This window comes from Peromyscus californicus, unplaced genomic scaffold (assembly GCF_007827085.1).
Source record: "Peromyscus californicus insignis strain IS unplaced genomic scaffold, ASM782708v3 Scaffold_10__1_contigs__length_136768540, whole genome shotgun sequence".
In the NCBI taxonomy this organism is placed as follows: Eukaryota; Metazoa; Chordata; class Mammalia; order Rodentia; family Cricetidae; genus Peromyscus; species Peromyscus californicus.
Genome location: NW_026294391.1, coordinates 2,918,955 through 2,946,827, shown reverse-complemented (window position 1 = coordinate 2,946,827; position 27,873 = coordinate 2,918,955). Strand labels below are relative to the sequence as shown.

At 40.4% G+C, this 27,873-nt stretch overlaps 1 long non-coding RNA gene across 2 annotated transcripts in view; it reads right to left on the bottom strand.

Annotated features, from left to right (window-relative positions):
* The window catches only part of LOC128108184 (uncharacterized), a 133,129-nt gene that overhangs the window by 102,907 nt on the left and 2,349 nt on the right, over positions 1 to 27,873 (bottom strand). For both annotated transcript variants that reach the window (XR_008217359.1, XR_008217367.1), the window contains exons 2-3: positions 27,526 to 27,623; positions 24,570 to 24,659 (exon numbers count right to left, since the gene is read on the bottom strand). This is a non-coding gene — a long non-coding RNA (uncharacterized LOC128108184). The remainder of the gene's footprint in view (positions 1 to 24,569; positions 24,660 to 27,525; positions 27,624 to 27,873) is intronic.

Genomic DNA, 27,873 nt, shown 5'->3' with positions numbered 1-27,873 from the left:
AGGAGCGTAAAACTCCTGAGAACTCGGGGCAGTGCACATGAATGAAATGACTCCACTAGATGGCACTCTATTTTCTTCAGTGACCAAAGGCCTCGTTCATCCCAATAGAAATGTTTTTTTCTCTAGCTTATTCTTGGCACGTTAAATAGGCACAGTTCTTTATATAATACTCTATGATTTCACTGACTATACAAAATAAGTTTCTGCTTTATTCCCTAGAAATGTCTTCTTTCAGGATTCAAGCTTCATTAGCATGTCAGAACACTAAGATGAGGTTTACCAATCCAGTCACTCAACACATTAAGCCGTTCCTTTGTGCTACCATCCTTTGTGCAATCTGAACTCATTCCTTTTAATGTTTATCAACATGAGAACTTCCTGTCTTCCTAAAGACTTTAAAACCCTTCCGCATTCAGACAGCCAATCCCTGGATGGCAGCAAGCAGCCTCTTTCCACCTTGTTTACAAGTCTCTCATGATAGACAACACCTCTCCAGTCCCCCCCCCCCAAAAAAAGATTTCTACTACTCAAAATAATTCTTAAAAATAATTCAACCACTTAGTGGGGTCCAAATCAAAATGAAAACTTTCATGCTGCCTATCTACCTATTTCCAAAGATCTAAACTTTAATAAATGGTAAAGTGTTCATCTCTTAATTTTACAGATTAAACCATTATAGTATTTTTAAATGAACTGGGGATTGAAGACATGAATCAGCTTTTCCAAAGGACCCAGGTTTTTGTATTCTAAGCACCCACATGGTGGCTCACAAACATCTGTAAGTCCAGTTCCAGGAGATCTAACATCTGTTTCTGGCCTACAAGGGTACCAGGCATGCACGTGGTATACAGGTATACATGTAAGCAAAATACCTGTACATAAAATCATTTTTTAAAAATGAAGTGGAAGTTGGGCATGGTGGTACAGGCTATGATTCATTCATAAGACTGAGGCAGAAGGATCAATTTCTAGCCTTGTAAAAATTTCAACAAAACTAAACTTGGCTGTGGAGGGTTGAAGAATTACTCCCAAGTTCCCCAAAGAGAATCCTTTCTTGTGACCAACAATTTGGCTCCCTTTTCTATAAATGCAACCTTTAAATAGCTCCCTTCTACTTATAGCCCTTGAAATTCATTACTGTTACTCATTATGAGTTCACCAGTATTAGTCAGCACAAGTTGGTTAGTCACCAGCTTTTAAACCACCACCAACCACCCGCTCCCCTTTCTGCTTTTCTTTTCCCTCTGAGATTTTGCAACATTTGAGAGGATGAGTAACTATACCCAAGAAACCCTGCTGGGCTTTTCTTGTCTATCTGTGGTCTAAACAGCAGCCTGACCCCTATTAGTAAAATGAATGCAATTCTTCAAGGTCACATGCTTTTCCATGAAAAGGGGGACACCTGGGTTTTAGGGAATAATCTTCAGATTCCAGAGCTTATTCCGCGTGTTTTGTTTGGCCATTGTTTCTTATAACCTTATTAGCAACAACTTTCCTATTCAAATGATTTATCACTTTTTTCACATAGTAAGTACATGGGTACCATTCTTTCAACAGGAAAAAATAATCTCCTATTGGAGGAATGGGAAATGATCCAAGATACAGATCCTTCCAGTTGTTAAAAATTTCAGTCAAGTAAGGTCCAACAAAATCAGATCCAACTTAGCTTTTCATCTGTAAAGCCTTCACCAAACCTGCCATCATCATAGCCAGCTTACTAGAGTGAAAGAAAAAGACCCTCACTATGAATAATCCCTAGAGACATTATGGGGTATAGCTGCCTCAAAGTAGAAGCTCCACCAGAAACAGAAACGTTAAAGTAAAAACTCCTGTAACTACGGAGGCTACCTACCAGCTTCCTTGCTCTATGGAGTCCTTCCTAACCCAACCCAGTACCCTCTTCTCTTCCCAAGGAAGACTCCATCCTTAAGGTTAGCTATTGCACTCACAGCATCTAGCATTCAGATATATACTAAGTATCTACAAAGCCAAATCTCAAACTCCCACCTTCTCTTTAAGCAGAGACTGGGAGCAGGTTCTTCATCTACCCACACCTGTGGTTCCTTTTCTATCATTCAAGCAGCCTGGCACAGCAAAGGTGTGACAATTAAAACAAATGATGCAATGAAAGCTTCTCCAGTGAAAGCAGCAGTAATAAATAAAATGTACTGTCGATACCCCCCATTTTCCTAATATTTACAATACCAAGGTAATCTGCTATTGCAAGGAGACCACTTAGTTCTACATGAACAAATGCCACGATGAACTGCCATGGAATTGTAAATTGTGCGTTAGGACAATGCTATATTGCACCGAGGGAGGATTTTTGCATGTTATGAAATACTATGACAGCACAGTTTCTCCTTACATGTCTTAGCATACATGAAGAAAACCCGCAAATGGCAAAAGCAAGAAGTCCCTTCATGTGAACCCTGGCAAAACATTAAATTAATTGCTAGTCTCTTCCCTGAAGTAAGGGCCAAAATAAGGATCAGTGATAAGATAATGCAGGAGGGTGGGAAATCCACAGTGAGATAAACAGGCATTTGTTAAAACAAGTATATATAGCAGTTACCGAGGTGGTGGGCACCTTCACACTAATAAAATTCTTTAACAATTTACCATGTTAGGGGAAAGAACAACCATACAAGTGTATTTTATTTTAAGATACACACACACATAGCCAGTCATGGCAGCACACCTTTAATCCCAGCACTCAGGAGGCAGAGACAAGGTGGATCTGAGTTCCAGGCCAGCCTGGTTTACAGAGGATGTTCCGGGACAACCAGGCTACACAGAGAAACCCGTTTCCAAAAACCAAAAAATAAAGACATACACACAAAATACAACACAAAGGACTTGGTAAATATCTCTTTAAACCAGAAGAGATGGTATACACTTATAATCCCAACACTCAGGAGGCTAACACACAGAAATCAAGTCTGAGGCCAGTCTAGGCTACATAGTAAGACCCAGCCTCAAACAAAAATAAATGTCTCTTTGAATCATTTCTTCTGGGCTGGGAATGGTGGCTCATGCCTGTAATCTCAGCACTTGGGAACTGAAGCAGGATGATTGCTGGGAGTTCACAGCCAGCCAGATTGATTACACAGTGAAACACTGTCTCAAAGAAACTTTTCTTCTGGAATACACACTGGCATCAGTAAACAGGGCCCATGGCTCCCTCCCATCTCCCTCACTTTGGAGGATGATTGGTCATGATTCTCACCTGACTTGAAGAATAAGCATCAGCTAACTAGCCTATCAGCTGGGAGGGCTTACGGAAAGCATTTATTTCCTCTTCACTGTCACCTGAGGCAGGAGTAAATCAGGTGTGATTGCCACAGAATGTTGCTCTTGCTGTGACATCACCTTTTCTTTCCACTGAGCCAAAACCAGGCCATTTAGGTGCAACTGTCAACCCTAGGCACATTTTGCAGCTTTCCTCCTCCCTCACTGACTTGGGGAAGGTCCTGCCATGTTATCCTAGGAGGACATCAAAGAAGAGACAGAGAATAGCAGGACAGTCCAGGCAGGAAGGAGGCATTCTCTAGCACTAGCACAATTCCAGCTCAGAGGCATCCCTGCGGCAAGCCACAAGGAAAAAGTGGGCCTCTAGTACTCTGTAGCACCACATGTGCATCCCCAACCATAAGCAGGACAGAGAGGAAGAAAGGAGGATTTCTCTCACAGACTCTATTTGCCAGGCACTGAAGCACCTGGGAGAACAGGGACCCGCGCAGTTGCTGTAAGAACCTGCCCAGTCAATCTGCTTTAAAAATTCAATAAAGTGAGGAAAGAAATGAGAAACCCCACATCATTCTGATTCTTCCCCAGTGGGTATGTTCCTTGAAGACAAACCTTGTCTTTGGTATTGTAACAACACTTCTCAGACTTAAAACCAGATCACAGAGTCTATTACCCGTGTGCTTTCTCTGGAGGCAGGGTTACCTCTTCTCTGAGTTGGAACTAAAATCCATATAGAAGATCTGTGAGAAAACCTCACAGCACCCAATAAGAAAACCCAGGACCAACCCCAATGAGCTCATAGGTCATCCATCCTTTCCTGGCTGCAACAGCCACATTCCTGCCCTGCCCCTTTGTCCCCTATTTGCCTGCAACACATTCTAGTGAAGCCCAGACAAGTTTAGGAGAAAATGTCACCATTAATCATGCTCATGTAATTCTAAGAAGAGTTCACTGGGCATGTGGGGAGATAGGTATAGTACAGGAGGAGTGTGAACCTAAACCACTTATACTAGAATTTCAGCTAAGTGACTTCCATATTATCCAAGTGTAAATATCTGATATTAAATATAACACATGGAAATCCCATTTCTTATGTGTGACTCAATTTGATTTTTCTATGTTCTCTATGGTTTGGCTGCTTTACTTTCCAAGAAAAGCTTCCAGAGGAATATTTGACAAAAAGCAACAGTAACATCACAAATGAATGAAGAAAATATGGTTGTGTGTACATGCTCATGAACACAAACACAACACACATTTTCAATAACACAGGTGAACGTGGAGGACATCATGCCAATTAAAACAAGCAAGTCAGAAAGAGAAAAATACGCATGGCTCCCATTATAATGAGAAATCTAAAGTATACACTCATTAAAAACAAAGTAGAATGTGGTTGCCAGGAGATTGGGGGAAAGGGCTTTGTTTAAAGTAAATACTTGATTTTCCAAGGTGAGAAAGTTCTAGAGATCCATGGCATATCAAGGTGAACATGAAACATTACTATAGTGTGCATTCAGCATGGTTTAGATGACAAATTTACCTTATGTTTATCTGTCATAGTAAAAAGAAAAGAAAAGAAAAACCCAAAGTACCACCTTTGTTCTCCACTATACATTCACTAAACCTGCAGTTCAAACATTTTGATATTTAAAAATTAAAAGCTGATGTTTAATGGTTGATGTCGTTTTGAAAATGAAACAGTGAGAATTAAAGTTGCTTTGAAGACTCAAAACAAATCATTATAAAACACATTGATCAGGGGCTCATGCACAAGGACTTATGGTTTGTGACCGATATCTGGAGGCGTGAGAAGTGAAATCGGATGGGCTGAGCAGTTTGCCCATCCACGTCGGGGCTGAGTAAAGGGTGGTCGGCGAATGCCCCGGCAGCAGCGGCAGCGTTCAAGCCGCCAGCCCTGCAGAAACCGGGTTCCTGCAAAGGGGTCCTGCTCCTCCCTCCCTGGCCGGCCGGAGGGCGGGCCCGGATCACAGGAGTGGAGCCGGGTGGGAACCAGGCTCGCAGAAGTGAGGAATGGGGGGGTGGGGGGGGGGGGCTGGGCGAGAAGCAGAGATGGCACAGAGACATTCTGGGCCGTCCTAGGTCACACGGCTTTCTAAGGGGGCCTAGATGAAAGATGGCTTGGAGTCCTAGGGTTCAGGGGGCGAAGGTGGCTCCCGGGAAACACCAGACTGGGGTATAGGCCACCAACCCAGGGCAGCCCAGTGTGGCGGCAGCAGCCAGAGCAGCTGCGAACAGGAGCAGGCAAGGCGCCTCGGATAGGCCTGATCTCTAGGGGACGTCCCATTCTCACAGCAGCCGATCAGCAGAACCTCTACCAGCTCTCGTGAAAGCCTTTGGCTTCGGACAGCTCCGCTCCTGGGGGTTGCTGCGACCCCTTCCTCACATACAGCCACGGCTGCAATGCCCCCCCCCCCGCCCCGCCCCAAGGCAGTTTGGGTATTTATTGACCTTGTCCTCTGACTCACTGACAGACTCCAGGACCCACGTTTTGGATGCACTGAGACTCGACATTCCTCGGTATTTATTGTCTGTCCCCACCGACAACCCACCCCGGACCCTTGCGAATAAAATACTTTCTGGTCTGCTCTAAAAAAAAAAAAAACCACATTGAAACTACTGCTTGGGACAAACGTTGTCATTTTAAGCACACATGACATTTTCATAGCAGGAAGGATCCTGACATTTTTCTCAAATGGAATGCATGGTATGCTGAATTGGCTTCTAACTCAAATGTGACTTTTAGCAAAAGGGTGTCTCACAAGACAGTCTTGGAAACTAAACACTGTGGCAATTAAAACAAAAGGAGCAAAGTGAATCATTCATTTGTAGACAGAGAAAGGGCGGTTTGGTCAAACATTATTAGCCACGGTCCCACTTTTTTCACCGCTTCCAGCCTGGGTTCCCCCTCTACCACACCTCTTTACTTATCCATCATCCATTCCTCTGATTTACACAAGTCACTCTAAGGAAAGAAGACTGTTAAGAACGATAAATTCAGGCTGGCAGAGCAAAAAGCAGCAAACTCACCCAAGCCTTCCTTCTAGAGAATTCAATTTGCTAGGACTCTTAATTTTGACTTTCCACCATAAAAACCATTACATAGGGGGTTGCTCCTATAACAGCATTGTAATTCATATTTCTATATACTAGAAATCATAAAACAAGGGCTAATAAAGTGAGTTTTCCCAGTAGCTTAGGACTCCTTGGCATTGGGGAATCTGTGATTCACAAACAAGCTGTCCAGAACATCTACCCAGATTTATCATTCAAGTATGTGACACCATGAACATGTTTGCTTAGTGTGTGATTTGTACACCCCTCCATGTTGTAAAGACAAAACAGAGAAGTAAAATTTGCTTTCTGATACTTATGCATGGGCATGCCATGATTCTTCCTGCTTCAGTTCTGTCTCAATGAAGGGATAACTGGTACCACTATCACACATATGGAGCACTGCCCCAGAGGTACGACAGGTAAAAAACAGAGAAGCCTGTAATGGTGTGATCCTAGCAAGCCTTCCATGGAGACACTAGCATAGGAAAAGCTGTAGGGGGTGCCTATCTTGGATTGCACTGGCAGGGGTCTGAGGAATAAAGAACAGAGACATAGAGAATAAGGCTTAAGGATGCAAGATGAAATGAGCAAGCCTACTAAAGTCCCAAAATTCAGGCTGAGAATGTGGGTGACTGGGCAAGCCCTTGTATGACATGCACAGGGCCCTGGGGTTCACTCTCCAGCACGACAAAATACATCAGTACAGGGAGGGCCTCATGATAAACAGTTCAAGAACTAGGAGCAGTATATGTACCCTGAAGCTGCAAAGAGGAACAAGGTTGTGTCCCTAGAGATACTGTTTAAACTATGTAGTTAGGAATATAACATGCACATAAAACTGACAAGAATTTGGGGCAATACCTGCTGCTTATAGCCAACACTCCCTGAAATGAGGAATAAAGTCCACTGTGGTGTCATCAACACTTAGGAGGCTGAGGTAGAAAAACCATAGAATTCAAGGCCAGCCTGGGCCATTATGATTACAACCAAGATTATCTCAAAAAAGCTAAAACTAAGGGGTAAAGAATTGGAAAAAATAATTATTATCCATCTTCCTGTCAATAGCACAAGAAAGCTCAGGCTTCCTCACTTTAGGCTTAGAGCATGCACACCTTATGCGGGGGAGTCCTTGATGTGTATGTCTTTTTTAATTTTTTAAATTGTCAGATAAAACTGTTATCATATACAACACCATGTTCTAAAGTACATATCCTGTGTAGTGGTTAACTGTAGCTAATTACCAAATGCTTTACTTCATTCACACAGCTAATAGCACTCTGTGGTGAGAACACTTAGTTAACACCCATGCTCTTTTAATTTTGCAATACAAACCCCATCTATAATAGACTCCATTGCCTACTATTCCTATCACATATCCTTGATCATCATTACAACTCCCTAACCACCCCAGGGGCAGCCACCAGTTCTTTCTACTTCAGTGAGGACTATTTTCCCGGCTGGGTGATTTCGGACTTACAGATCTAAATCTTGAGCAAACTTCTGGATGTGGTAACTAAGCAAACTTATCTTTTCTTCCCTTCTCATCTGCTGGAAAGAGCTGACCCCACCATGATAAAAACAAAAGGAAAAGCAATTATCAAGGACAGACAAAAGAGTTCATGGTCAACCACTGGTTGCAGGGACAAATAATTTCAAAGGAAGTAAATGAGGGGAAGAAATGAAAGGAAGGAAAAGAAAAGGTCACCATGACTAGGAGTGAATGGGAGACCCGATATGAACATGGATGTATACAAGAGACCTTTCTTTTTATGTTGAATAAGAGAAGAGCTGCTCTACCTTGTGTTCCACTTTCTCCTCAGGTTCATCTACATACTAAAGCGCTTTGAAACTTCAAAGCGCCCATTATGTGATACAGTAGGACCATTTCCTACAGCTCTCAGTTCTCAAGGTCAAACTGATTTCTCTCACTTTTTAAGTTATTAGATACCAAGTCAGCACTCTGGACAGTGAGGGACCAACATGGCCACCTCAATTACTCAGTTTTAAAGAAAAAAATCAAGGCGTATTATAGTTTTATCAACTATGTATGTACACCTATAAAAAGCTTCCTGTCTTTATTATTGGTAGCTGGGAATTTCTACCTTTGTAACAGAACATCCATGCACAACTGCTTCCAAGCACATACTAGATTTGGCCCCATATACCCGTTTGCCTTAAAACCATGCAAACCCCTTAGGTTGATTACATATCTGAAAATTTATAAAGGATTTTCAAATTTTACTTCATTCAGTGTCCACACTGCATTCTTAGTGAGCTAGGTCCCCTCCTGACCCACAATCAACACAGGGAAAACAATAACAAGATTACTATCAAAGACAAGGGGCAATTACAAGAAAAACCTTATTCTCCAGTTCAAAACTGAACAGATCTGTTCAAAGACCCTAAGTATTATTTGTTAAGCTAATTCGACTGCTGAGTCTGCTCTTTTAAGTGACATGTTCCAGTAAAGCAAACAGTGCCAGACTACCAGTATGAATTCCAAATTAAGTCTTCTAAGTAACTTTTTTAAAACATTTTTAAAAACTGCTTCTAAATTCTTACTGTTCCAACTATGCCTAATTCTAAAGATTGCTCATATTAAATTTTTACAATATTAACTATTTATTATAGTCACATTAAAAGGCAGGCAAGGACACATCTGTAACCCAGCATGTGAGTGGCTAAGGCGGGAGGATGACTTTGAGATCTGCTTAAGCTACACAGCAAGTTCCAAGCCAGCCAAGTCTAGATAGCAAGAAAGGTCTGTAAAAAGGCAATTATGAAATAATTCAAAACCACAATGTTGTTGGAGTCCATCCAGAGCCTAGGTACACATTCCTAAACCAAATAACTAAAATGTTTCCTAAGAACCACCTATAAATATATGCTATTCAAATGTAATATGCACATGATGCCCTTAAGGATGTTGTTAAAATGCAGAAAATTGCATTCTGAGATGGGGCACATACACAACAATAATATAAAAAGCTGATTAAAAGCTGATAACAGAGACTCTAATAATCATCTGTTACCATTTCAAATCTGTGTCCCTCTAAACTGACTTAAATGAAAATAGAATTCAGAAGTGGACCCTTATAAGGTGACTAGGCCATTAGGACTGTCATGACTAATGCTATCCGTATTCCTGGAACCTGTTGGCACTGTGGGGATTAAAGAGACAGGGTGCCAACTAAGGACAAAGAAAGCATGCCTCCCTCACCAGATGATCAATCAGTACCTTGATTTTAAACTTCTGTCATTTTTTATGATTTTTAAGTTCCCGGTATTCTCTTTCTCTTTTTAGTGTATGTGTGTATACATGTCTGTGTGTGTGCATATGGAACAAAGTTCAATGCCAGGTATTCTCCTCAGCTGTTTTCCACGGTATTTTTAAGAAAGGGTCTCTCACTGAACCTCTAGTTCTCCAATTCAGCTAGGCTGTCTCGTCAATGAGTTCCAGGGATCTGCCTATCTCCATCACCCCAGCACTCAATATTTTGCTAGCAGTCCTTGGAACTTGGGGCCAGAGGTTTTAGATCAGCTCCCAAATAATTACTATGTGCTTTGTAGAAGGATTTATACTGAGGGTGTAGTTCAGTGATCGAGGGCTTGCCTAGCAGTATGAGACACTAGATCATTTCCAAAAACACAGCAAAAAATAGGGCTCTGTTGACAGAGCCCTATTTCAAGGTCTGAATCTGCATTCAAGACCAACCAGCCTGTACCAGGTGTGGTGTGAGCACCTGTACTCCAGGTTACTGAGCAAACAGCTGAGGTAGAAGCATCGTCTAAGCCCAGGAACTTGAAGCCAGCCTGGGGTAACACACTGAGACCTTGCCTCAAAACACAAACCGACTAGGCAGCTTATTTTTGTTTGTTACTTGTACATGTGTACCTGTTCATAGGTGTGTGTGTTTGCACATTTGAACATATATGTAGAGGCCAGAGGTCAATATTTAGTGTTTTCCTCAGTCCCTTTCCATCTTATCTCTTCAGGCACGGCCTTTCACTGAATGTGGGAGCTTGAAGACTCAGCTAGGCTGACTGGCTAGCAAGCTCCAGGGAACATTCCTCTTAACATTGCCTACCCAACATTGGGATCATAGGTATGCGTCACCACATCCAGCTTGTATGTAGATACTGGAGATCGAAATCAGATCATGTTTACAGAGCAATCGTTTTACTGAAGAACCATCTCCCAGGCCCCAATACTTCCATTTTATTTATTATTATTGGTGTATGTGTATGTGAACACATGTTGTGTATGTGTTGTGGTCAGAGGATTAACCTTGTGGAGTCTGTTCTCTCCTTTTACCTTATATGGGTTCCAGGGCTCGACTTCAAGTCTCCAGGCTTGCATGGTCAGCACCTTCACTATCTTGCTGGCCCTACTTTTATTTTTTGAGACAAGTTTTCTATGTAGCTCAGACTTGCCTCAAACTCACCATCCTCCTGTTTTATCATCCCAAGTGTCGATATTACTGATGTATGCCACCATACTCTAGGTTATCACTCAATTATATTTTTATTTTCTGCCTCTAATTATCTTATCCCCTCCAGGTAGCTGGTCAAATTATTAGTTTAACTGCTGAGTTTCCTGATTTGAATTGAACCTGACACCCTCTTTCCTTTGCCAAATGGTTTATCCCAGACAGAAGCTGTTTGTTCAGCCATTATTTTAACAATATAAAACTCAGAAACAACCTATAGGCTACCTATGATAATAATTACAATGACACCTAATAACACAAGAAAATACACAATGTAAAATTAAAGGAGCAGACCACTGAGATTATAGCTATGGGAAACTGTAACATATACACGTAGACAAGTAAGAGATTACAAAATATGATCAAGATTTTGCTGAAATTAATCTTATTTTGTCCTCTCTTATAAGTGTGTTTGAGTCATACTGTTTCAATTATATACATGTTTGTCTTCAACTTTCAAAATGAAATGTGAGACACTTTGTGAAACACAGTTTTAGACCTTATAAATTATGAGCATGCCTTGGCAGAAGTGCAAATAACACACCTTAGAACTGTCCTCTTTATTGTGCAATAAAACCTCAGGGTCATTGGTTACTAGTAGCACAACCCTGTGGAAGCTAACTACTCTGTACTGTTTCCTCATCCATAAAAGGATTTGCTGTCTACTTCTTGACCCTTTAGCACATTAAACAAGGCAATATAGAGAGCACCTGACTCGTATAAGCTTTCTTTCATTTCATTATAGCTATCACAGAAAACAGATGTAATCATATCTCTTAAAGGAAGGACATCAATGAGGCATTAACTAGAGATAAGTCAAAGCAATTCAAGATTTTCGGCAGTTCTTATACTTAGAAGGGCTGTGAAAGCACAGAACACTTTTAAAGACCCTCATGATTACAGTGGGCCCACCTACGGTTTCTAGGATAATGAGAGAAAGACGTACTGTTAACAGAACAGGAGAAGGGCTATGAAGTAGAAAGGAAGAAGAGAACCCTAAAATTTCAACACCAGTGAATTTTTTTAGGGGTCCATTACCAAAATTGTATAAGTCCTGTGCATGCCTATAAATCCTAACACTTGGGATGTTGGGATGGTGAGGTAAGAGGACCATGAGTTTAAGTCAAGGCTGAGCTATAGCAATGGTATCTTAAACAAAACCAAAACTATTAACTACAAAAATCAGGGTTTCAACTAAGAACAGAAGCAACTAGCGCCTTAGTGGTGGCCTTGCCTTGAAGCAGCCCTTGCTACCTCTGTAAGTCAGTTAGACTTCCTAAGCTTTCATCTTTGAAGAGAAAGACTGACTAATATGATCCCACTATCCCTTCTGGTCCTCTGTTTCAATGGTTTCCAGGAGACAGCTCATAATTTGAATCATGTCAGCTTGACTATCAAAACAAAAACAACAAAAAACTTGAGGTGTGATTGAAAGTCAAGGTGTGTATAATTGAAATACCCTTGGGCCATTTTCACATCTTGCTTTTGACAGTGACAGCCACAACAAACAGATGGCTGCTGCTGACAAGGACTGCATCATTAATCCTAATGATAACTGATGCTTTTTACAGCTTTCTGTTTAGAAAGAGACTTCACACATGAAGAGGTTCTACTTGATCCCCAAAGCAGACTGAAACAAAAGACTACTATAACTAGTCTATCCCTTGTTCAACTGAACAAACTAAGGCTTTTTAGAAGTGAAGGAGAAGTGCTGTTGAATTAAGAGCACTGGTTGCTCTTCCAGGCCCCAGGTTTGATTCCCAGCACCCACATGGCAGCTCACAACAGTCTGTAATTTCACTTCCAGAGACTCTGACCCCCTCTTCTGGCCTCTGCAGCCACCAGACACACATGTGGTACACAGACATATATGCAGGCAAAACACCCAAACACAGAAAATAACAAAGTGAAAAGGAAGTGGGAACATTTGCCCAAGACCCTACAGTAGATAAATAACAAGCCTGCGACTCTGTAGTGGGTAGCTGTTCCAGCTTTGACCTGGAAGTACTACTCCCACTGAGGCTTCGGTAACTATCACACCTACAAAGCGGGCCTGAGACAGGAGCCCTTAAGACCGAGATCCGGATGGGCTGGCTCTCTTGGTTCCTGGATCCTGGATCCTGAAGGTAGAACGAGCAGAGTTCTCCAGAGAACACTGCTGGACTGCACTACACCTTTCCCTGACCCTGTAACCTATCCCTTTACTTGTAAGTTACCCCACAAAATAAACCTCCCTTTTAACTACGTGGAGTTGCCTTAATACTACAACCACTAGGACTTGAATTCAAATACTTAAAATTCAGAATTACTGTTTTTGTTTAGGCTCATTCTGTTTCTTAAGACACTGACATACCCTGCCTTGTTTCCCACTGGTATCACACAAACACTAAACGAATTAAAAGAAATTTGCATTCTAATATTCTGACTTGATACTGACAATATATTAGAAATCTAAGAACAACCTTAATTTCCAAGTGATAGATGGTTCACTGAAATCTGAAGGACCAAAACAGGATTAGGAATCAACCTATAAGAATGTGTATCAAAAATGATGAAAGGCAAAAATTCCTTCCAGTCTTCAATTTACCACAATGCATTACTCACATGTGTGGCAAGGCTATTGTTAACAAACCACTGGCTACATAGTATAGTGCAAACTTCTATGTACAGCATCATAATTGGCAAGATCTACTTGCTTTATGTAAGGGAATTTATGATCTTTACAAAACAACTAAAGACATTTCTCAGAACTTACTTCATAAAGCAATAAATGTATGTATGTAGTCTTGAAGTAGCAGAAGCATCTTTCAGGAAAAAAAAGGCTTATGAGAAGCAGAGCCAAAAACTAGAACACAGAGCCTTCACCAACACTGAACACTTCTTAGCCGGCTAAGTCTTACCTAGTCTCAAATAAAATGCTTTTTGTTTATTTGTTTGTTTTTCTAGGCACGGTTTCTATGTGTTCTCTGGTTGTTTTGGAACTTGAAATGCTTCTTAAAAGCCGTGTGTGGTACACTATGTGCTCCAGAAGCTAAGACAGAAGGGTCTCCACTTTGAGGCCAGCCAGGACTGCAGAGCAAGACCCTGTCTCAAGACACAAAGTAATAACTGCACCTGAACAATGAAGTGGTTTAAATTTAAGTAATCTGAGGGGTTGTGTGCTTGGCTTTACATATATGCAAACCATGTATACTGCCTGTCAATGGTACTCAAATTCTCTGGAGCAAATCCCAACCCCCCAAATGGGAGGGCTTGCAATGACAGTCATGCCTCATTTTACTACAAGGAGAATAAACATATGCAATAAGGAATCTATCAGTTGAAATTACCTCCATTATCAATCTTCTACCTACAAAGGCTTTTCTAGACAAATTAAAACTGGGAAACTGAAAGGCCTGTAAAGAAAATATTTTGAAGAGAACCATAACATCTAACTATTCCCATTTTCCTCCTTTGGAAATATTGTAATGAATCAGCAGGTGTTTACCACCAAAATTACTTTTTATCATGAAGCTACAAACTCTTTAAACAGAAGACTCAAGGATAGACAAGAACATGCAAATGATCCATATTAGCAAATCGCACGTCCCATTTGACAGTTTATGCAGGAAAATCTTATGAGTCTGGCATACAACTATTGAGGGACTCAAGGCCAAAAAAAAAAAAAAAAAAAGGAAGCTCTTCTGAGGCGACAAGATAATTCCATTTCCTTTCTTTGGGGCATATGGGAACTCCAAGCTCACACTGTCTGCCAAGAAAAGGGAGGACTCGTAAGGATTAGACTGAGTGAAGCTTTATGGTACACACAAAGGCTAAGGTGATGGGGTTAGGGAAATAGTTTAGTCAGTAAAGTGCTGCTTTGCAAGCATGGGGACCAGAATTCAACCACTAGAATCCGGTTTAAAAAAAAACAAAACAAACAGGTATGATGGTACATGCTTATAATCCCGTCACTGAGAAGTTGGAAATGGGCAGATCCCTGGGGCTCGCTGGCTAGGCAACCTAGCCTAAATAGCAAGTTCTAGGCCAGTAAGAGAACCTGTCTCCACAAACAAGGTGGAGAACCCTTTGACCTATTCACACACTAAGAGGCAAGGTGTCGGGTACTAGGGTAAAATACAGGATAGTCCCAGGTGCTCAGTAGAAAAAGTCTGAGCTATTAGGCTAGGGGTTTCTAGAAGGCAATGTGAAGTCTCTTAACAGTTGCACAGTATTTCCAAGGAAATGTTTTATTTAGGGGTATTCCCCCCCGAAGTCCATGACTAACTGAAAGAATCAAACATTATAGTTGTCAGTAGGCTACAAAAAGGTAGCAATGAATCTCCCTCATTGTTTCAGGGAGAAGGTCTTCCATCAAAAGTCCCACGGTACCAGTTCGAGAGGATGACATAATCTGAAGCTACAACAGTTCCTTTAGGCATGTTAATATAAGAAGCATTAGAAATATAATATATTAGAACTAATACCTATGATGCTGGCACTAGGATTAGACTTTGAGAAAGGCTTTTGCTTGTTTGTTTGTTTTTCAAGACAGGGTTTCTCTGTGTATCTGTGTAGCCCTGGCTGTCCTGGAACTCGCTTTGTAGACCAGGATGGCCTTGAACTCAAAGATCCACCTGATTCTGCCTACTGGGATTAAAGGTGTGTGCCACCAGTGCCCGGCAGATAGGCTGTTTTTTTTTTCTTTGCATGCATGCATGCATTCTAGTGATCAAATTCAGGTCATTATGTTAGCACAACAAGCACCTTACTGACCGAGGTTATCTCCCCAGTTTTGTTTTGAATCCCAGTAATCCTTTTATACTGATATTACTGAAAGGGGTGGCAGGAAACAAAAACACAGCACTAAAACTGGTATTTATCAGAATTAGAATAGACTTTGGAGATTAGAATCTAACCCTGTGTGAGAAATGGTAATATCAAAGCCCAGAGCAATAAAAATAATGTCCTAAATCAGCAGAGCCACGTAGAAACTCACTGGAAACCAATACAGCAACAGCCTCTTGACTTCTAGGCCAACTGCCTAGTCATATCTCCCAAGATCCAAGTTCTCAGTGAAACATTTCAACAAACATCTATGTTCTTCCACTGATGCGAAATAAAGTACATTAGGAACTCATTCACCCTTATCACAAAAGTATCACCCATCATCACTAAGAGAATGAATGTAAGCACATACATACACTATGGGACTTTTCCTGGAGAAGAGGAGAGCAGATAGCCCAATCTTTTTAATACCTATGGGAGTGTGTGTGTTTTTTCCATTCATCAGAAATAGCTACAAAACACTCATAAACGTAAGGCTACACCTGGTTTTCACAGGCAAAGAAACCTATGTCAAGAAGTAGACAAAGGTGGGGTCTCGGACTGTCATTTGAGCTCCATTGGTCAAGTTATTTCTACCATCCTGAAGGATAGAACATCCAATGACCCCATTTTGCATGGATCCTGTCACTAAGGCACAAGCTATTCTCTTGGTACATACAGCAATTGACTGTATACTGCTGTTCCAAGGAATATCATCTGTCCTTTCTCTTTCTATCCTACACAAACCTGAAGCTGAAAACCACCAAACCCTTCCTCTAGAGCAAATTCATTAAGACTTCATTGTCTTCCTCCGCTATTATTTTACTGGTCAAATACCTGCTAGTTTTGGGTTTGCTGTTATTGTCAAAATATAATGCAAGAGCCTCTTGTACACACAGCTGGGCTTCTGGGTAGGCAAGATACAGATATATAGCCACAGATGCCAGCCTCAGGCCTAAACCTATGCCTAGAAACCCACCACACTGACAATGCCACAGCACTGACAGTGGGGGTGAAACTTAATGCAAGCATCATTAATCTGGAATAAGAATACCAAACATGTGCCGGGCGGTGGTGGCGCACGCCTTTAATCCCAGCACTCGGGAGGCAGAGCCAGGCGGATCTCTGTGAGTTCGAGGCCAGCCTGGGCTACCAAGTGAGTTCCAGGAAAGGCACAAAGCTACACAGAGAAACCCTGTCTCAAAAAACCAAAAAAAAAAAAAAAAAAAAAGAATACCAAACATGCAAATAATCCTCAATGTCATCTAATGTAGTATTAAAATTATAGGAGAACCATTACTATCTAGTCCATCTTAAATGTGCATTTTTAAATCTCTACGTAGAAACCAACAGTATGCCTGTTAACACTACTCAGTATTAGCAAAGGTGCCTTCATTCAGTGAACTCATTAGTTGTCTCTTATATTTACCTTTAGGGAAGGGAAGGCTGTAGTACATAACAACTAATGATACAACTAAATTGTTAATCTCTGACAGAATTCAGACCTGGTCTTCTATGTGTGTATCAACAAATAGCTCTCCATTTTCTCATAGCTATTACTAATTACTGTTGTGGTATAGCTATCTTCGAGACATAACGTGACCACTGCCATCATGCATGAAGAGCTTGTTGTGCCCTATAAAAGAGTTTGGTATCAAACTCATGGAAATGAAACAGGCAGATTACAGTAATAGCCAGATCTATGGTAATGATAAAGGAATAACCTGACCATTAACTAAGACTCCATCAAATATTTCCTCCTGCCCACCCCCAGCTGTATCTGATCTTGGGGTGTTTAAGAATATATAGGAGGTAGAAGGGTAACTGAGGGTGGGACCACACTAACACAATTTCTTTGTGAGTGGTTGGTTACCTATGATGTAGCTGCTTTCTTTCAGCCATGCAAAGCAGATTTTATTGGTACCCTTTCTGTGAACATTTCTTTATATCTCCCTAGGAAAAATAAGCCATCAATTACAAAGAATAATGGAGAGGTGAAACTGTACATAGATACAATCACCTGAGCACTGTACATGATGTGCACATACAGACCACACAAGTGAGTATCAACAGGTACATATGTACCATGTATGCATGTCAATAAATTTAATTTAGGAAGAGTTCTTATTATAACATGTTACTCTTTCAGAAAAATAAAGCATGAGTACCCAATAATACCATCTCAATTACTATCCTATTTCTAGTCTATTAAAGTACTTGGGCTTCACTTGTTACTACTCATCAACTAAAATAGTGATCTTTTAACCAAATTATTGTAGTCCTCTAAAAATACTGAATCATGCTCATATGAGTTTGTATTTTTTAAAAAAAAAAAGTTAACCAGAGATCCAATAAAAACTGATCAGTAAATGAGCATGGGGAGATTTAAGTAGTAAATTTTTGTTCTCTGAAAAAATAAAATTAAAAGTATGTCCTAGGGGGAAAAAACTGTTGAGGGCTGGGGATGTGGTTCATTTAATAGACTGCTTGCATAACTAGCATGTGCAATGCACTGGGTTCGAAGCCCAGCACCACATAAACTAAGCATAGTGATGCCTGTCTATAATCTCAGCACTCAAGAGATGGACACAGGAGAACCAGTTCAGAGTCATTCTCAGGTACATAGAAAGTCTGAGACCAGCTGAGACCAGAGATCCTGTCTCAAAAGCAAAATAAATGTTCACAACTCTTTTGTTAACATAAGTTACAATTGTTATTTGCAAAAGAGTCTTACTGTAGCCTAAACTCAACTGTCACCCTCCTGCCTCCGCCTCCAGGGTGCTGGGATTAACCAGGCATACTCTCATGCCATGGCTAAAATTCTACACGCATCCACAAGCAACACAATTTATGATTTGGGTGGATCATACAGGTTGTGGACTGTTTGGGCTCCAGCTATGCCAGTGGCAAGTAATGAGGTCACTATCTGATGATGAAAAGTCTTTACAATTTGTAGAAACAGCTGTGGATGAGGTAAATGTGCCTTCTATTTTCACTTTTCTGAGACAGGATCTCTCTGTGTAGCTTAGGCTGAACCCATGAACCTTCCGTGTCTATCACCCTATTGTTTGGATTGTCATGTACCACCATACCCAGTGTTTTATCTGTAATACTGGCTGAATCCTCGAGCATGCTGGGTAGTCCTGTATGTACCACTGAGCTACATCCAAGTCCAGTACCTGCTTTCTTTTAACTACTTCCAACAATTCTACTGAAGTGCACAGATGTGTACGGAAGCTAAGTCCTGGAAGAAACTATCAGGGATAGTTTACCCTATCTATTCAAAACTAGAGTCACTTCCTGTACACCTTAGCATATTAAGCTCCTAATGTAGATCTAAGCAGACTTATCCACGTCCTCAGATTCTTGAATGGGTATCAAGCAAATCAGCAACTGTCAACTTTCAACAGTATCTATCAGATGGAAAACACACAAAAGCTTGAGATTAGAAAACCACTAACATCATCAAATATTATTTAGGGCTGTACAATAGCTTCTAGAATGTAGAGGCAAGAAGAATGTTGGTGCTTCTTTCTGCAGCACCAAGGAACTCCTTCCCCACATTGTTGCATTAGTGATACTTCCACTTCAGTCCAGGCATCAAGGCCAAAAAGTGACTGGAGATGTTTTTGCCTAAGTTTCACATCAAAGGATGAGGATTTGAAAGGAGAGCCAACCATGAGGACATCTTGGACTCACCTTAGGCAAAACTAGACTCATGAGTCAGGTCAAAACTGCCTACCATGCTAGTGCAATAGTGAAACAAAACATCTGGCCCCAGTCGGGTCTAACATCTTATTCTTATTCCTGAGATTGATTGTAAAAAAAATAGCTTCCATTACCATCCTCTCTCTACTCAGATTTCTTGCAACAGGTCAGAAGATGCAATCTACTTTATTTATCAGTACTATCTTTGGCTAACTGACTTCATTCAGACAGCAGTAATCTTACAAGTCTAGCCCTCATGTATAAGAGGCCTTATATGCCTTGATACTATCTTAAAAACCTGACAACCTCACAAAGTGTGAACAAGCCTAAGCTACATGGTTACAAATTAGAAAGCATGTAGAATAGTCAAGGCCAGAAGAACCATCCTCCAAACCACCCAAGTCACCAGTGAACATCAGAAGATATGCCCAGCTCCAAATAATCCCTGGCCTCCCCAAGTTTTCTACTACTAAAATCAAGATATAACTAAAGTGTGGTGGTTTAAAAGTCACTAACTAAACTTGGTAGTTTCATGGTTTGTTAAGCAGTAAAACCTAAAGAAAATAAAGAACGAATTCTTCATCAACTCATTTTTTAAACATTAGTTCAGTCTTCAATATTTCAAGTGGTTACTGGGGATACAAAGATTAACACAGAACAGTGCCCGCAATTCCAGTCATTTCCCCTATACACACAAAGATGTAGCAGTAACAAGATCTACTTAGGAAAACAAAATGGTCCAAAAAGGCCGTATTAGAATGGGCATGGTATTACACATCTATAATTACAGCACCCAGGAGAGGCAGAAAGATGATGTGTTCATGACCAGGATGAGCTACACAGCTAGTTCCAGGTGAGACCTTGACTTAAAAGAGGCCACATTTAAGCCAAACACCATTTTGAAAAGGAAACTGGAACCAGGAAGTAGCTCAGTGGTAGAGCTCTTACCTAGCTTATACAATCTGAGTTCCTTCCCCAGCAAAAGGAAAGGAAAACACAGTAGAAGAAAGTGATAGCTAAAACAGAGAGACAAGAAAGAACTCAAGGAATGTTCTAGAAATGGCAAATAGTTTAGGGCAGATGGAGTGTAGGGAGGAAGTAGCAGATGATGGAGCAGGAAAACAGATGGAAGGCCAACACTGAAGGGATATCTCAAGGATATTGTGCGTCTTGCTGTGAAATTTGAATCCCTCTTGTAAGACTTGAGTGCTACAAATTGTCCCTAAGGAATAAATGGAATAATTAGATGTTATAAGAAATCTGATGACAGTTGCAGATGGATTAGAGCCAGAGTCCAATTCAGGTAGACCAGTTGGAAAGCAATTGCTACATTCTCAAGGGGTAGTGAACATGGGGGAGAGAAGATGTCTTTGAAAGATGCTTCAGAGACAGGAGCAAAGTTCAGGAGACTTGACAATCAACTAAATATGGGTTGTGAAGGTAAGAAATGTTGTGGGAAGATCAGGAACTATGCCAAGACTCTACTACTTTGTAACCCTAGAAGCATGGTAAGTAGATTAAGAAAGAAGAGTAGACTGGAAAGGAATGCCCATGTTCCCTACAAAGGCACTTGTAGCACATCCTCAGGGAGACAGACAAGAGGACCTTAAAAAGTGGGCCACATCCAGACCCTGAGTAGTGAAATAGATACTAGAAGATAAAGACTTAGGGCATCTTGTTATGTTGTTTGGTTGATAGCGTCTCAGTCGGGCAGTGATTGACTCACACGCCTTTATTCCCAGCATTCGGGAGGCAGAGGCAGGTGGAACTGAGTTAGATCTGGTCTACAGAATAAGTTCCAGGACAGCCTGGGCTACACAAAGAAACCCTGTCTGGAAATACGTAAAACAACAACAAAAAGATGGGGTCTCATTATACAGCCCAGGCTGGCCTAAAACATCTCACCTGCCTGCCTCAGCCTCTTTAGTGTTGGGATTTTAGGGGTATCTTAATGTAGGGAATAGAGAAAGTTCAAAAGACAGAAGTGAAGGTGTGAATGCAGAACATTCAGGAAACAGACAAAGATGCAGAAAACAAAAGGCTGATGGATGAAAAAATTCTGGGAGAAGCATCAGTAATGGTGATTGGGAACAGAGGGAAGCCTTGAGATATCCACTTTGCCCATTCAGTCCTGTAGCTATCAGTCCTCCCCATGGGCTCCTCTCACTATCAAGCAGGACTTAAATGATGAATCAATGACAGAAATTTAGAACATGAATGACAGCATCTATATCCAGGGAGAAAACACTAAACATTTTAAATGGTTTTTTTTTTTTTTTTTTTTTTTGATTTTTGAGATAGGGCCTCATATTAGAGCAGGCTGGTCCCAAACTTGGGCTAATCCTCCTGTTTCTGCCTCATGAGCACTGGGATTATAAATATATTCAATGGATCCAAGAAAGGGGGGTACATACAACTTTTTAAATCCACTTTATGCCACCTACAACAGCAATGGATATCAGCTTTGATCCTTGGGGCACATATTTGAAATGTGCTTATATAAGTTGATCAGTCCAAATCCATAACCAGAAATTCTCCAAAGTCTGAAAAAGTTCATGTCTGACCTCACATGACAGTCAAAACATTGGTATACTAAAATAAATAAAGCGTTTAGAATTACCACCAAGCAGTTTGATTAAGTTATATAAATATAAATGAGTCACACTTAAACTCAGTTCCCATTAGATAAAGACAAGTACTCTAAAACCTAAATACTTCTTCTGGACTCAAGCATTTAGATAAAGGTCTACTTAACTCTATAGCTAAAGATGACAGCTACCAAATAAATTATCTTCATGTGTCCTTAGCAATTAGAAAAAAAGAGCTTAAAAAAAGTAGACCCTGGTGATACCAGTAAAAAACATAGTCTTAGAGGGTGCAGCCTATGTGGCAGGGACTAATAATGGGAACACACTGTGCTGGCACAAGCTTGTCACTTCAGAGGGTCGTTACCTGTTTGTCAAAGAACTCTACTCATTGCCGCTATGTAGAGCGACCTCAACACTAAACAGAGATTTCTTCCTGACGGTCTGCCAGCTGATCCAGACAGCTGGCAACCAGCTCCTCCTACCACAGGTGGCCGAAGTTAATGAGATGCTTTAAAAGCAATACAAGGCCATTATGGTGGTGCATGGCTGTAAACCTAGCATTCAGGAAGCTAGGACAGAAGGATCTGCTGAAGTTAGAAGCAGCCCAGGCAGGACTGTTAGTCCCTGTTTCAAAAATAAAATTTAAAAATAAAAAGAACTCTGAAGTAGGCAAAGATTTCCTAGATAGAACAAAGGCAATAGTCATAAATGGAAAAAAAAACAAGGGCACTTTATTAAAAATATCAAAAGACATGTTAAGAATAAAAAGGCATCCAAAAAAAAAAAACAGAATAAAAAGGCAACCCGCAGGTTGGCAGAAAAAAATTTTTGAAGCAGGGTCTCACAAGTGGCCCAGGCTGTCCTTGAACTAACAACCGTCTTACCCCCCAGCTCCTGAGTGATAAGATTGTAGGTGTGTACCATCAAACCCATAAATACTCATATATATATATAAACCTGACAAAGGACTCATATGAAGAATGTTTCTTACAATAAAATAAGGGGGGATCAAAAGTGGGTAAAGAGTTGGGCATGGTGCTTCATGTTTTTAATCCCAGCACTTGGGAGCCTGGGGTAAGAGAAATACCAGTTGGACTGTTGGAAGCCAGTCTGAGCTACATACCAAGTGGAGGTCAAGCCTTAAAAAAAAGGGCAAAAGATTTGAACAGGCACTCACAAAGGATATACAAATATCAATGACATTTATAGCATTCAACATCACTACTCAATTTAAAAAGTGGTTTTTAAACCCACAAGGATCACCTCACACTAATTTGAATGGGTACTACTGGAAACGAAACAGAAATTACAAGCTGTGGTAAGGCTGTGGAGAAATTAGAATCTTCACATTACTGTCAGGAGTGTAAAAAAATGCTCTAAACACAACACAAACAGCATAGCAGTTCCTCAAAACACTAAAAATACAATTCTTCCAATTACTCTACTTTATGTATAATGTATATACTGAAAGAGCAGAGAGCAGAGCCTTAAGGAGGTATCTGTACCCTTAGGTGTACAGCAGTGTTATTCTCAACAACCAGAAGGTGGCACCACTCAAGAGTCTACGGACAAGTGAATGGATAGCATGAGATCACATACACAAACAATGTATTAATGGAGAGAGTTACAACATGGACAGACCTTGAGGCAGTATTCTAAGTGATATAAGCCATTAAGAAGGAGGAGGAAGAACAGGAGCAAGAGGAGGAAGGAGGAGGAAGAAGAAAGAAGAAAGTCAGAGCACTGTAGAGGAGGAGACGACAACCCAGAGCATTGTAAGATTCTACTCATTTAGCACCTACAGTGTCTGATTCATAGATAGAAACTAGAATGGTGGTTGCCATAATAGCATGGGGGAATAAGGCATTATAGTTTATCAGTTTTGGTTTTATAATAATTCTTGTGATGAATAATAGGGATAGTTAATGTGAATGTAGTTGATGTCATTACCTATGTACCAGAAAAATATCTTAAATAATAAATTGCATGTATATATTTTTAATCACAACTCTAAAGAATGTATTTTTAAACCTACAAAAAATACCACTATGTCCTCATCAAAAATAGGTAAAATTCAAATAAAAAGAAATGAGTGACTATAGTCTCCTACTTGGGAAGCTGAGGATCACTTCAGCTCAGAAATTATAGACCAGTCTCGGCAACAACAAATACAGACAGCGAGAGCGTGCCTCAAAAATGAATGAATGAATGGACAGACAAACAGACAGACAAAGTGTTGCTTAAAATGTAGAGAGGAATCAGAACTCTTATGCCCCACCAGTAGAATTTAAATTGGTACAACCACTTTGGAAAACTGTTGACATCTACTGAAGCTCAATGCTATAAGTAACACACTCTCTTTCCTAAGTTTATGTCTGGAGAACTGAGTGGAAATGTGAAGCAAAGAACACAAGCAATAATGTTCAAATATGCTTTATTCATTTTAGCCAAATATTGGACACTAACCAAAGGTGTAACAGGAAACAAGTAAATTATTGCTCAGTATATTCAAAGGAACTACTGATCACACAACCTGTGAAAGAAGATATACACCAGAGAGTTCCAATTGTGTGATATTATTTCTATGGATCTTAAAACCAGATTAAAGCAGTGGATTAAGTTTTGTTGTTATTTTAATGGCAATTTAGTTTACCTTCATGATGGAGTCCAGATGAATATTGAACAGACTGGGCAACAACTCTCCGGAAGTGCTGAAAATGTACTAGGCTTGATCTGTCATGGGCTGCATATTCACAGAAAACGTTAAGTGAGCATCAATCATACTTTGGATTAACGCACTTTATACTTTTATTGCTTGTTTGTTATATCTCAAAGGTAAATTATATGTAAAGCACCTCAGGTCTTTCACTTGGGTGTCTCTGATTCCAAAAGTTAACAAATTGCAACCTTGATCCTTTTCCTTTTCTGACTTGGAAGTTTGGAGTCTATTGCACCCAGACTTGCTAGTTTCCCAAGATTCTTGATGAATCTGACTCAGAGCAAACTTCCTGTTCCTATGTTTTTCAGTGTTCCCTTTCCTAAAACCACTCTGTATCTATTGGGTTTTTATAATAACCTGTTTTTTATTTAATTTCGTCTATACTTGAAATCTACAACTCTTGTTTGCTTTCTACTGGTCAAATGTCCAACTTAACATTGTTTATCTTTTGGGTTTTGGGTTTTGGGTTTTGGTTTTTCAAGACAGGATTTCTCTGTGTAGTCTTGGCTGCCCTGAAACTTTCTCTGTATACCAGGCTGACCTCGAACTCAGAGATCTGCCTGGCCCTACCTCCCAAGTGCTGGAACTAAAGATGAGAGCCACCATACCCTGCCCTGCAGGGGTTTTTTGTTGTTTTTGTCTGCAACAGGGTTTCACTTCATAGCACAGATTTCATCTGCTATTGCTTCCCAAGGGCAAGTATTAAAAATCATGCACCAACATGATAGTAGTCCTTTTAATTTTCCAAACATCATGGATGGAATTTTATTTTAATTCATTGTTAGCTCATCCCGCACCCCCCCCCACCCCCCCACCCCCCCCCCCCCCCGCTAGTTATAAAGGCAGAATGTCAAAAATCAATGTAGGACTGGGGATGGTCCCCAAATGTTAGAACATTTGCCTTGTATGCACTCAAAGCCCTGAATTCCATTCCCAAAAGCATCTCCCACACACCTCCAAAAATTATCTGTGTATGTATGTGTATATTTATTTACATATGATATATATATATAATATATATCATAAGGTGTTAATTAATCATGGGGGGGTCACACCTGTGCCAAGTCAGGTCCTGCCACTCACCCTCAACAAGCCAATTAAAAGAGCCAAATTAAACATGGAAAGCAGAAAAGGGGAAATGTATTCAATCTGGACACATTGAGAAAAGAGACAGAGATCCAATATCCCCCAAGTCAGTCTGAGTCCTGAAGTGAGATCAAAGTTAAAAGGCCCAAGGATTTGCATATCTAAGCAGTCCTAGTCAAGGTATGGTACTGTGGGATGGTCTGTATGTCAAATGTGTTGCTGATTGGTCAATAAATAAATCACTGATTGGCCATTGGCTAGGCAGGAAGTATAGGCGGGACAAGGAGGAGAATAGAGCTGGGAAGTGGAAGGCTGAGGGGGAGACACTGCCAGCCGCCATCATGACAAGGAACATGTAAAGTACCGGTAAGCCACAAGCCACATGGCAAGGTATAGATTAATAGAAATGGATTAATTTAAGCTGTAAGAACAGTTAGCAAGAAGCCTGCCACGGCCATACAGTTTGTAACCAATGTAAGTCTCTGTGTTTACTTGATCGGGTTTGAGCGGCTTGGGACTGGCGGGTGAGAGAGATTTGTCCTGACTGTGGGCCAGGCAGGAAAACTCCAGCTACAGTATGGTCTCATCTACAAAGACCCATCATTATCTGGCTGTAAGGTGTTCTGACAAGTTGTTATAACTGTGTGAAATGTCTTTCCCAGAGATAAGTTGCCCCTCTGGCTGAGGGCTTTTCCTTCTCACAGCATGAGATTCCTGGGGAAATTCCTGTTTCAATAGTCTGATAATCAGATTGAAAAACACAAGTCTTTTTAGAGTATCTTCATTTCTGCCAGGCAGGTTACAGTGTTATCACACTCCAGTATTTGATAAATGTGTGGTATCCCTCCCATACCTGTTCTTTCCACCCACCATCTACCCACTCTAAGAGAAACCTTCATTCTTCTTATAAAGGGAGATTTTATTGCCTGACCCTAAATAGTCATATAGCACAGGTAATATCACCTTCCTTTCAAAAAAGAAAAGGAGGGGCAATGTCTTTCCCCACCTCCCCTGGCTCCTGCCATTAGTGATAATGTGAATATTAAAGACCTTAATATGCAAATCTTACAATGTAATAATAAGCACCAAATACTTTTGCTGTCAGTTTTACAAACTTGATTGCCTCTGCATTGCATATAACATTTCCTTAGTTTAGTCAAAGGAACAAAATGCTAGGCTGGAAAAGCAGCAAGGTAATAATTGTGAAGTGATGAAAAGGTATTAAACACAGAAAGAGTAGTGTAAAAGAAACTACCTGGGCAGGGCTAAGCGGTAGAATGCTTGCCTAACACACACAAAGTCCCAGCATAAACCAGTATTTTTTGCACACACCCATAATGCTAGCACTTGGGAGGCAGAAGCAGGTAGATCAGAATTATAAGGATGCCTGATCAATGTGATATGGAATTAACAGCAGCAGTTTTTACATTGGCTCAACAAGACAAGTCAGAAATGTAACTTACAAAAAATAGCTTGGAGCAGCTGGCAGATTTAATGTTTCAGGAAAAATATGTTAAAAAGAAAGGATCAAACCACTCCTTAAAATGCACCATGTGGACACAATGAAATAACAATGCTTTTCTTTTAGAACAGTAAACTGAGGTAATCTGGTGTACTGCATAATTTTATTTAAACCTACTATCTGAAATAGATTAGTCTTGCTTTCTGAGAGAACCTCAAATGTATTTTCATTTCATAAAAGTCAGTAGAAATGTCAAAATATTTAGCATAAAAACAAATGGGTTAGTATTACTGGAATGCAATAATTATAAAGCTGGATAGGTGGATTAATTGTCCTACATACCTGTGGTTTTTCGGATTCCTGTGTTTGCTTACTCATGTACATTCAACTCTTATTTTTCAAAAACCACTTCTGGAAGCTTTTGGCTTCGACACTGCCACCTGTAGACATAAAGGAGAAATAAATCATGTATTATTCATCAGCACTGCATCTTTCCTAGGCATCTAACAGAGAAAACGGGAGGAAAAGTGACAAAATAATTTGCTCCGAAAAACCGAAGTGTTCTTTCTTCCAATGCAACATACCTAAGGCATATCCTTCCACAATAGTTTGATAAAGTACTTCATTAGCAACCGAAACGTACTAAGTCCCAGGTCATCAACCAAATGGCCTTCTGAATAGTTCATTAAA